The sequence below is a fragment of the Camelus dromedarius genome, chromosome 19, assembly GCF_036321535.1.
Source record: "Camelus dromedarius isolate mCamDro1 chromosome 19, mCamDro1.pat, whole genome shotgun sequence".
NCBI lineage: Eukaryota > Metazoa > Chordata > Mammalia > Artiodactyla > Camelidae > Camelus > Camelus dromedarius.
The window spans coordinates 6053647-6065857 of NC_087454.1; the positions used below are offsets into that span (position 1 = coordinate 6053647).

Here is a 12211-nt window from a genome sequence, read left to right on the forward strand (position 1 = left end):
GGCATCTAAACCAATCATAGCAATAAGTTATTTATGCAGACGGCTCTAGGCAGCAAGCTCTGTGAATGGTAATTTTTTTGGAGCCTAGCTCCAAGCTTTAAAATTGTAGGTACTTAATTATAATGTATGAAAAGGATGGAGTTGCCGGTTAGGTGCTGAGTAGATCCTTTTTTTTAAAATTATGAACTGAAGTCTTATCTAGCACCACATTCCCGAAATCGCTCTGAGATGAACAGTGAGAACCAAGATCTCAGCCAAGGGGCTGAGCTACACCTGCTGCCTTCTTGTGCTCTGTCCTCAGAGTCTGGCTCCGTGGCGGCTGCGGGCTCCCCCCAGGGAGAAAGTCCTTTGCAAGTCCAGCCCTGACTGACGCCTCCCACCTGTGCCCCACACTTCTCACAAGGCTTTTGGGATCATTCATTGGAGAAAAACAATTGTTCATCAACATTGTTCTCAAGCAAAGGTTAATTTGAAAGTTAGTTATTCAACATAAAAGCATTTGTCATATAAATTAAAATGAAAGTCCCCTGGCTGAGAATTTATGGACTTCACCATCGAAGAGACACAGGAATTATAACAACAATCGTCACAGAAGCTTCTGAGCTCCCACTAGGTCTCGGGCTGTGTGTTTCCACAAGTAGCACCTCAGCTGTTTCTTGCAATGCCTCTGGCAGGCAGGTAGTTTTATTCCTATTTCACAGACGAGCCAACTGAGGCTTGCTTCCTCAGTGCACCTTGTCAGCCCCGGAGCCCTGGGATACCCTCGTTTGACTCTAACAATGTTTGTTTGACTCATTCAAATTAACAGCATAAGAGGCAGTTCCATACGTGTGACGAGTCTGCCCTCTTGCCCGGCATCAACGGCACGAGCACAGATAAGGGTTCTGGGAATAACCCAGCCCCTTCCTTTCCTCCCCTCGGGCTGGAGCTCCCTGTCTGGGTCTGCCTGGCGCTGATGCCCGAGGAAAGCTAAGTGTCTCCTCTCTGCACACAAAATACACATGTTCATGATCTCTTGGCATGTAAATCCTGAAAAGGCGAAGAACTGTATCAAGCATGCACATGTGTATTCTTGATAAACAAGGATTGCATTCCATCTTACACAGGATTTGGGGTCGGTGTCCCACCCACGATACGGCATTTGGCTCACAGGTATTTGCTGAAAGAATGAATAAAATCCTCTCTGTTTACTATACAAGGTTGATTACCTAAAGCTGCATCACTGGAGATGAAAAGCTGGATGGACAGGGAGGGCGGGGAAGCTAAATAAAAAGTGATACTTGTATAAAAAGACTAGCACATAAAGACTTACCACATAAAGGCTTTCGTGGAAATACAGTCCCACGTTGTAAAAGTTTGCATCATGCCTCACTGGGTGTGTTCTGGTCTTCAGATGTTCAGTCTGCCACCAATGCAAGACATAGCCACCCAGTCGATGAAGCAGGGACACTGTGAGGAAGTAGGAGCCTCGGGGAGCTTTGTTCTTGAGACCCCTTATACACTTCATCTGCATCTGAAGAGGCTGAGGGGACCCGGGGTTCTGTTCAACCAAAAGAAAAGACAGGTTTCTTGAATTTCTTGAATTACGCAGGAACTGGGTAAAACCACACAATTAGCTACAGTGAGCTTCTCAGGGAGGGAAAAGCAAACAATTATTTTCGTCCAACCTGTAATTGTCAGGCGTTAGCCATGATGACAGAGGAGGACACACGACATACAATTAGGGGTCAAAAGGCAAGCCTGCCGAGCATGCGAGGGAAAGTTTGGCCAATTTTTAAGCATGGTATGCTAATGATCTGTGACATCAGAAACCATTCATCTATTATAAGAAGATAGAATTAACGGGGAACCAACACTTCTAAAAACCACACAGCAGCCTCCTGAGGTACCTGGGATGACTGGATGCAGGCCGTTAAGTTTGAAAAGCGACAGCCCTTCCCTCTAACGCTAGCACGGACCATGTGCCGCTTTGACGAGTGGTGCACAAACTGGTCAGACTCCCACCACACCTGATCGAGTGCTTTCACTGGATTTAAGCACGAGGTCACCCTGCCCCACAGGTTGCAAATGAGAGTCAAAGAAGCAAAGCATTTCAATATGCTCTAACTTAACACTGGGTACAAATTGCATGTCACTAAAGAATATGATCCCAGAATATTTTACAGGACATTTGAATTCCATTGCTTTCCCTTTAGGTGAGAGAAACAGGCCATTCATTTTCAGTAAATGCTGAAAAGTTTGTCCAAGTTGATAAGATATTTAATGGACTATCGTTTCAGATTACACAAAAATTAAACTGGGATTATTAAGAACTCAAATGTCATTAAGTCATGTTTTCCATACTCACAAGTCCCTAACAGTCTTCAGAATCATTTGACCTCGAAGAATTCTCTATTACATTGTGCTTTAAGCAAAATTAATGTCATTTTTGGAAGCAGGTCACTCTGCTGGTCACCCAGTTTAACAGCACCACCCGTTAATCTGCAGTCGACAGTAAGCACATTGTAATCCTGCCTACACTTTATTCTGTGAGAGATAATCTATATTTCCACGTAGACAGTACGCTTCTGAAACCAAATCACAGTGAAACAAAGCGCAAGTTGCTAAAATTCTTTTGTTTTTTCATACAAGTCATACTTAAAAACTAATCAGAGCAACAAATATTTTTTTGTTTAATTAGAAAATCTTAATTAGCAATAAACACTTAACCTTAATATTTTGGTTTCCAAAAATATTTTTTAAATTAACACCATATGAATAAATAAGACAATCTCTTTAAACCTCAAGGCAGGATTACTGATGCAGGCCGACTGAGTTATTAAACACATTCTAAATTAAACGCCTCTATGAATTTTATACTGAAATATATTGTGATAGTTTTGCATGCCAAATGTGACATTTTGTATTTTAGATTCATCTTCCGGAGTAATTTTGGAAATGTCATACAAACAAAGATTTTGTCATTTACCAATGGAATTATTACGCGTGGCCGCTTAGCCAGCTCTTTGCTGGCTTTCGTGGTTGTTTCAAGTCAGCAAGCCATAAAAAATCTTTATCTCTCTGAAACACAGCAATTTGGAAGATAATCGAATGGTGACTAGGGGGCAGAAATGCCAGTCTGAGGAATTATACCACAATCTCTCTTGCATTTACAACCTTCCTCAGAGCGGGTGTCAGCCGGGTAGGAGAGGAGATAGAAGATTCATCAAATCTCAAGCCTCGTTGCATTTGCATGGTGGCAAGTCGGCCTCACTGTCCAGGGAGAGCCCAGCCTGGGACCATGGACACCGTTTGGAGGAATTTCCAGTGGCTTCGTGTTGGAGCGTGTTAGTCATTCTTATTTTAGCCCAGAATTGCCCTCAAAATTAGTTATTAAGACCTGCTAGAACTCTGCTTCTCTTGAGGGTCCTACAGGAGGAAGAGCACAACAGGAAAGTGAGTCTGACTGATTCTTTGTTTTACAAATTACTGCAGGTGGTTCACAACGCCGTCTTAGTTTCCGCTGTACAGCATAGTGGTTCAGGTGTGCACACACACACATTCCTTTTCATCGTCTTTTTCATCATAGACCATTACCAGGTACTGAGTGTAGTTCCCCGTGCTCTACGGTAGGACCTTGCTGTTTATCTGTTTTACATATAGCAGTTAGCATCAGGGCCATTGACCTTACATCTAACTTTTCATGTCAGAGGAGAAAGGTCTCGAGAGCCTCACCTTCCAGCAAGACCGAGCTGCTCCCTTTGATCCGCGGGTGACCTCTGTGAGGGTACCGAGCTCCGCGGTGCTGCCTTCTTTACAAACACCGAGGTCTGCAGTTAGCGGCTGGCGGGGAGCTCTGCAAAGAAGAGGGGAGATGGGAGGAAGAGACACTGACAATGGGGGATAATGGAAAGGTTTGCCTTTGGTACATTTTGTCAGAATAACTGGCAATTAGACAAACACCATATTACAGATACTGCAGTTGATGACAGCTGGGAGGTGAGCAGTTTCTGAAATGAGATCCTATAAAATATGGCTTGGCAGGGAGGGTGTAGCTCAAGTGGTAGAGCGCACGCTTAGCATGCGCAAGGTCCTGGGTTCAATCTCCACCACCTCCTCTGAAAAACCAAGATAAACCTAATTACCTCCTTCCCGCCAAAACAAAATAATTAAGTAATGTATTTTAAAATATGGTTCTATGTACTAACCTCTGATCTCCCAACAATTAGAAAATAGCTTGCTTCAGAAATTACCAGAAGATCAAATATTTGATAAAACGTGTGGCCACTTAATTTTCTACCCCTGCCCCTTTAATCTTACAAATTGTTAGAGACACTGTGGGGGAAATTATTTAAATAGGTGAATAGAAAATACAACATAAACTTTTCCTTCTTTTTTTTTTTTTTAATGCAATGCCCAGAGATCAAGATCTATTTCTACCCTCAGAATGTTCCCCAGGCTCTTTCCCCCTATTAACATTTACTGACTTGATCTGAGGTTCTTCGCTATTGACTTTTTTTTCTTTTTCTTTCTTTTTTTTTTTTTTTTAAAGCTTCGTAAGTCCTAACAGCCAGCATTCCCCTGCTTTTTCCCAAATTCATCTGAATTAAGAAGGATCTTGTATTTCACATCTCCTGACTTAAGCTTAATTCCATCAGAGGGCCATCTGTGACAATGACAGCATCCCCACCAGAGGAGTGGCCTTTTTGGATCTCACAGCTGATTTAGTTTCCTGGGATGGAAACAATTCCCCTTAATTGGGTTAGAGCTACACTGACACAAGGGTTCATTAGGACACCCATTTGCTGGCAATTCAATTTCAAATTAAATACACTTTGTTGTAGATTTTATTACTTTTAAACTACTGTATCTATTGTCTGTAACGGCCCTATTATACAGTTATGAAGGTAACCTGATTTCATTAGCAAACATCAGCAAACATTAATAAACATGTGATATTAACCACAGTGAGATGTTTTCCTCAGTTTCTTTCTTTGTTCCCTTGGCAAGGATTGTAAGGCACTCATGAAATATCCTAGGAACTTAATCTAAATAATTAGATGCTGAATCCATGATAATCATTCTAAAGGGGAAAAAAAACAACCACCACCACCACCACCACCACGGTCCTCGGTTGTAATTCCAGTTCTTTGTGATTAAAAGTTCTCTAAAAATACCTTCCTTAGTTCGAAAGGAATGCAATGCACATTAAAAGGTTAACGCATAGCTTTTACATGATACCAGGTGCCTGAGATGTCTAGTGACCTGTCCCCATGGAGCCGTCACACCCTCGACCAGGAGCCACACCAAACATCAGCCCACCTTTGAATCAGGCCCTGTGCCATGGTATTTTTTTTTCTCCTTGTACACAGCACTTATTAAATTTGTCATTATATAAATATGTGTATGTTTGTGCATTATATGAATTTAAATTTTATCAAAATCTCCCCACCAAAGTCACCCATTAGGCCACATCCCAGAGAAAAACTGGTAAAATACTGAAGTCCGTTCTTCACAGCTGGGTAGCTAGACACTTTTTTTTTTTTCCTTTACAGAATGAGGCTGATGCTGTAAATATACTGTAACTTGCATTTGTCACTTTGTGTATTATAGGTATTTTCCAAGAGATTAATCTTTTTTCTTAGCATAATTTTTTAGTGATGACAGTGTTTAATTTTAAACTCCTACCATAATTTATTTAAAGACCCCCTTGTTGTTGGATATTTAGGTTAGTTCCAATTCTCACTACTGTAAGTTAGCCTATAACTAGCTTGCTTGCATATAACGTGGCGTAGACCTCCCTGGCCACTCTCCTGGGATAAAGCTCCAGCACTAGAAATGGTGGCTGTGGGAGCTATGTTAGTCTCCACCTTACTGAGTACCAAAAGGACACATCAGCAGTATATAATCCTGCCTGCACGGCCTGGTCTCTCGGGTACTGGACAGTCTTCATAGAGAGACAGGTCCCACTCCAGCTGAAACTTTATTTTCACCGCTGGTTGGATTAGAAGTGAAGAAAAAAGGTGGTGAATGAACAGCACTGACGTACAACGAGGTTTCTCAGCCTCCGCACTGCTGACATTTTGAGCCACATAATTTTTGTTGTGGGGGCCGCCCTGTGCATTTATAGATGGTTTAGCAAGACCCCTGGCCTCTGCCCACTAAATGCCATTAATAGCCTCCTCCCTAGGTCCAGTCGTGAAAATCAAAAATGTCTCTGGTCATTGCTAAATGTCCCCTGGGGGCAAAATCAATCCCAGCTGGGAACCACTGATGTGCAGTATTCACTAGTATTCATTTTGTGCTTAGCATGCTCAAGGCAGTCTTTGAAATACGTTGTATTTATTATCTCATTTAACCCTTCAAAGAATCCACCAAGGTATTATTATTCCCTTAACTGATGAAAAGCTGATGCTAAGGAAAGTTGAACATCTTGTTTGATGTCACAGAGTCAAAGAGAGTGAAGCCTAGATTCAGAGTGACACCATCCCACCTGAGCATCTCCTCTGAACCTACACCCACCACCTCTGCCTCTCCTGCTCTGGGCTGGAGGGGCAGCAACCGCCACATCCAGATCTTAGATGCTCCCGCACTGGACCAAGGAGCTGGATATTTTCAGAGAGACAGATAAGCACATACTACCTTTGCTAAAAAGCCCCATCCGCAAACTGTTGTATACGACTGAAAGGGCACAGATGAGTCCCGGGAGGGAATCGGGGCGTGGTTCTCACAAACCTGAACCTTACGGTGAATCAAACACAGGGGGTGCTTATCTCCTCTAATTGGCCCACATTTAGTCCACAGCAAAACAAACAGAATAAAATGCATGACATGTACCACTAAGGGGACGTACCTCTCGGCCGTTCCGTCAGTCTTCAGACACGACATTGGAATGTACTCAGTGAGCCCTTCCCCTTCAACTTTCAACTCCTGCGTGAAAGGAAACAGAAACGAAAAAAAAAAAAAAAAAGATTCAAAGTACACTTGAAACATCTATGTAAAAATTGGCTTTCTAAGATCAGGGTATGCTGACTCTTAAAAGTTAAGGTTCCAACTAAGAACATGGGAATTATACTGTTGGTAGCCACCTTATTATGGAATCTTGAGTTTTCTTACTCTGCTTAGTTACTTTTTGTCCAAGAAGATAGAAAGAATAGTAATCTATATGGGAAAAAAAAGAGAGAAATGCCTTGTGGATAACAACACAGCTTTCTTTATCTCTGTTTCCCTATTTTTCCCACCACACACACACACCCTACAATAATACAGTTTAACAAAATGAGAATGCCTATATGGTTAGATGTGTAGCATGCTAGAGATGTTAATAATAATTGTGGCCGTATACTTTATCATCCAATCCAGGACATTTGGGCTGTTAAGAGGCAAACTTCATCGTTCTAGGACAACAGACAGAACGCAGGACTATCTCATGCAAACTATACTCCATAGTAACCTTATCAAAAACACTCCTCCAGATGTTCTGAAAAAGCTATCATGTAGGCAATACTAACATATTTAGTGAAAGTGAGTGATGAGAGAATGAGAGACAGAGAGAGAACCCAGGATGGAAGCTGCAGACCTTTACAACCTAATTTTGGAAATGATGTACCATCACTTCCACTGCATGCTATTGGTCATACAGATCAACCCTGGTACAGCGTGGGAGAGAATTACACAGAGGCGTGAACAACAGGAGGCGGGAATCATGAGTCCATAGTAATTATGAAATCCAGACGGCCAAATGTTGGTACTTTCTTGACTAAGTCTCAAGATCTGGGAATAATTCTCTGTGGCTCTCGACTCTGTCCTCTGGACCTTTAATATCAGCTTCTGGATCTTCCTTCCTTTTTTCATGAAAGGTAGCTCATGTTTGCAGCTAAGTAGCTTTCTCAGCTGGCTTCCTGCTAGTAGAATGTTGGAGTCCAAAAGGCTTTTTTAATTTTTTCCTCTCTCTGTTCCTTTCAATCAAAGCAGATGATTTTTCTGCTTACATACTTCCATTTAAGACTCTGTAGATCTCCCATGAATCCTAGTGGAGTCCACCTCATTAGACAGAAGCCAAACCCACAAATCTCTTTAGGAGAAGACCTTCTCCTTCACAGGCTGCTACTGACAGGATAAGGGGCAATAATCTTATGTCCCCTAGAAATCCTATTGCTTGATTTAGAGGCACTGGCAGGTGCACACTTGATCTCTTTAAAATGCCTTTTGTCTGAGTGAATAGTATTCTGAGGTATCGCCTCTGGTATTTCTGAAGCCTCAACAAAAGATTTGACTGTCACATTCTTACTTTCATCCTTGAGCTATATTTTCCTGGTATCCGATCTTTGCGCCGAAGACACTTCTTTATTTTATCACTGCCTAACATCTTGCGAGGCTGAGAAATCTAGAAAACAGCAAGTCATGACTCATTCTGTTTAGAAGTCCTTTCTTGAGTTTCTCTCTCTCCCCTCGCATTTTACAAGCAGCAGCAAGGAGAAAGCAGGCGGCACTCCCAATCCTCCAGTTAGAAATCTCCTGAGCTGGACCAACCAGTTCATTATGTACTTTTTCTACTTTCCACATAACTACAGGCAACAGTGTTGCTAAACTCTCTGACACTCTGTAATAAAGGTTTCCCTTCCTCTAATTTCCAATGAGCCTTCACCTCGCATCCTTCTCAAAGATCATGAGGCTTCTAGCACCATCGCCTTCAAAGTCCTTTAGCTTTCACTGACACTCTGCTCAAAGTCCAGTGCACAGTTTCAGTGCACTCTCACATTTTAAGTTTTGTTACAGCAATACTCCCACTTCGAGGTGCCAAAATATGTACTCATTATTTATTGCTCTATAACAAAGTATCTAAAACTTAGCAGCTAAAACCCACAAACATTTACTATTTCACACAATTTCTGAGGATCAGAAGCCCAGAAACCACTTAGCTGGGTTTTCCTGGCACAGTCTCTCGTGAGGCTGCAGTCAAGCTCTCAGCTGCGGTTTCCAAGTTCTCAGGGATCAACCGAGGCTGGAGAATCTGTTTCCAAGCTCAGTCATGTGTGTTAGCAGGTCTTGGATTTTTGCTAACTGTTGGCCAGAGTTATCTATGAAAAGGTATAGGAAATGTGAAGTATTGTAACATGTTGGTATAGAGGAGAAGATTTACCAGGGTGGTACGCCAGCAATTGTGTTGTGTTATATACTGTGCTGGGCTTGGATAAATAAAATTCTTAATGCAGCTCTGCCAAGAGGGCTTCTAAAATAGGTATGTGAGATCAAATAAAATAGTAGATATTCTCAAGTTTATTACATACTAGTTTGAGTGAGATTTCATAAAAGTCATGCTAATCTACACTCACTGAGCACTTATGCTGTGCTGGACAGTGTACTTCATTCAGTCTCTCATTCTACAGTATTTGCTGTGGGTTTGCTTAATGCCAGACAGTTCCTGCTGGAAGGCAGGAATCCAGTGGTAAACACACACACACACACACACACAAATATCTGACATTATAAAGCCTTCTATTTGATGGACCTGATAAATAAAACAATAGTAATATGGTAAGCACAATGGAGAATAGAATCTAAGGGACACTATTTTTAGGAGAGAAGGAAATGATCAGGGAAGACAGTGATTTCTAAAATGAGACCTGAGGGGAAAAAAACACTTAAGCTATGCAGATATTAGGAGAAACTGATCATTCTAGGCAGAGAGAGCAGCATGTGCAAAGGTCCTGAGGTAGGACATAGTTTTGTGTATTTTAGAAATACTGAAAGAAGATCCATGTGACTTCAGTTCAGCCACCAGAAGAGGATACTGGGAAACTGGATTAAAAACATAAGCCAGAACCAGACCCTGCTAAACCTGGAGGTAAGGTTAACTATATGTTACATGCAATTGGGAAACCATTAAAGGGTTGAAGAAAATGAGTGATACTGTCTGATTTCTACATACCATGATGAAATTTTGAAAATAGTAAATGCACGTTTATGTTTTCTTCTCTCCTATAAATCACATTGCTTAGCAAAATTCAGCTGTTGTAGCTCCAGTAGAGAGGGGAAATGCCTCCTGGGTGTGGAGGACATCAGAAAGAAGTCACAATCAGAAAGCAAGAGGAAGTGGGGGCACTCCCCTCTTTTGCTCCCAGTGGATTGTGAATCGGAGAGGAGGTAAAAGTGAGAGAAGCAAGCAGTCAAATGTACATGTATCATGGCCTTCCCCCACCCCAGCCCTTCCTCTCTGAGGCAGAAATCCTGCAGGAAGAGGAATAAGAAGTGTAAGATAAGTTTGAGGAGAAATCCAGGAACAGGGAGGTTATGCCAGTCTTCCAATGAAAACTTTGAAACGAGACCATGTTCCATAATACCCCATGCACCAACACGGCAGTGTGACGTTACTGCATTAGAGTATAACGGTGCTTTGTCGTCGTTAATCACAGAGAGAGCCCAAGTTTTGGGTCTGTCTCAGTGAGGGTCCTGGAAGAAACAGATGTCCTTTCGAAATTAGACGATTTGCTGAGGAAGGTGTATTTACAAGAGTATTACTACAATGCTGTGAATTTAGAGGCAGGCTGTTATCACCAGCACGTCTGAAGGGATGAGGAGACAGAGCAGTCGTCACCAGGACATGGAAAGAGAGTCAGGGAGAGTTATCTATTTTGAGAACAGCCGTGGTGCTGGGTGGAGGGATAGGTGGAGCCAGCTCAAGGCAGTTAACCTTGCAGGAGGGAGGAACCAGTCCTCCTACCCCTAAGCAAGACTTCCCATTGATGGAAAGCAACCAGAAGACAGACGGCACAGAAGCCCCCCCAGTTCAGCCTCCTGTGGCAGAGGACACCATGGATTTAGGCTGGTGAGCTTGCCAAGGAGCAAAGGGTGCATGCAGAGCAAACCATAGGGACACACGCTTGCTCTGTTTGACCTTTTTTTTGGAAAAAATAATATGACAGATTCTTTTTGGCTCAGGAGGGAAATAGATGGATCAAGCTACGATCACTCTAATCCAATGATCAATTTCAGCATCGTAAACGAGGCAACAACCAGATATTCATATCTTGATCTAACAAAGTATGAAACACAACGTTGTCTCTGATGTATTCCCACCAAAAACATTTATCTTGAAACTAAACAGCTCTTTTAGGTCAATTTCCACATGTTGGAAGTACAGGGAATAAGAGAACAGGCTAACGTCACTAGGAGGAGGCAAGGGGACAAATTTGTCTATGGAACATCTGTGGTGCACCTGACTCAGTCAACGTCAGGTTTTGACTTACTGAACATCAGACACATTTGTATGATCCTGATTGGGTCCTGGTTTAGACAAACATGTGGTAAAAGATACTTTGGGAATAGTGAAATTTGAGTAAAGACTGGATATTAGATAAAATTAAGGAATTACTGTAAAGTTTATTAATTATGTTGATGATTTGGGATATGTCTTTATTTTTTAATGGTGCAACAAAGTTTTTTTTCCCTAACTGACTACCTGCTTCTCACTAAACTAACACAGTCACTCATGAATTCCCCCTCTTCTGAGGCGTGTCCATAGAGATGCCCAGTCATTCCTTGTAATGAAACTACCATCAGAAAATGACCTTTAGGAAGGAACTGGCCACCACAGTGTCTTCTTTCACGCAGCACTGCTGGAACTAGTGAGGGGAACTGGAACCATGAGAAGAAGTTTACGTTATTTCTGATTTAACCTTTTAAAATATGAAAAAATGAGTCTGAGGTTGTCAGAGTGGAATGCTGGGTCAAGGAACCCCAAACAACGTAACTTCATGATTTTCACCCTAAACTCAGCATCTTTAAGCATAATTCCTTAAAGGCATAATTCCTTTTTTCATATTTCTCTAAAATAGTCCTGTTTCATTAGTTCTTTTTACTAAACTGACCCGAGAGGAAAAATGCAGCTGGAAAGCCTGTTAGTCCGCCCAAGAACATCTTTTTAAGTATGAATTTCAAGGCAGAAGGATTAGACACCTGATTCTTGTACGTGTGCTCTCTGATTAAACTTCCTCATGGGTATTACTTCTTGTGAAAGAAAAAAATTAAACAGATATAAAATGATTGTCATAGCGATCACAGGAATACTTAAAAAGCTTTTCATCATTCTGGCAAATCTGTTGTATTTGTGAAGTCTTACTGAACAGTAAAATGAGATTAAGTCATAGCTAATAATTTTTTTGACCTTAAAAAAAATATCAAAGATTCGATGCTTCAGGATCTTTTCAGAAAACCTCTGTAAGCCTGTAAT

The 12211-nt window shown here is 41.7% G+C and overlaps 1 protein-coding gene across 1 annotated transcript in view; it reads right to left on the reverse strand.

Moving 5' to 3' along the window:
• The window catches only part of LOC105103188 (uncharacterized), a gene marked incomplete at its 5' end in the record, with an annotated part of 151292 nt that overhangs the window by 97617 nt on the left and 41464 nt on the right, over positions 1 to 12211 (reverse strand). The window lies entirely within an intron of this gene.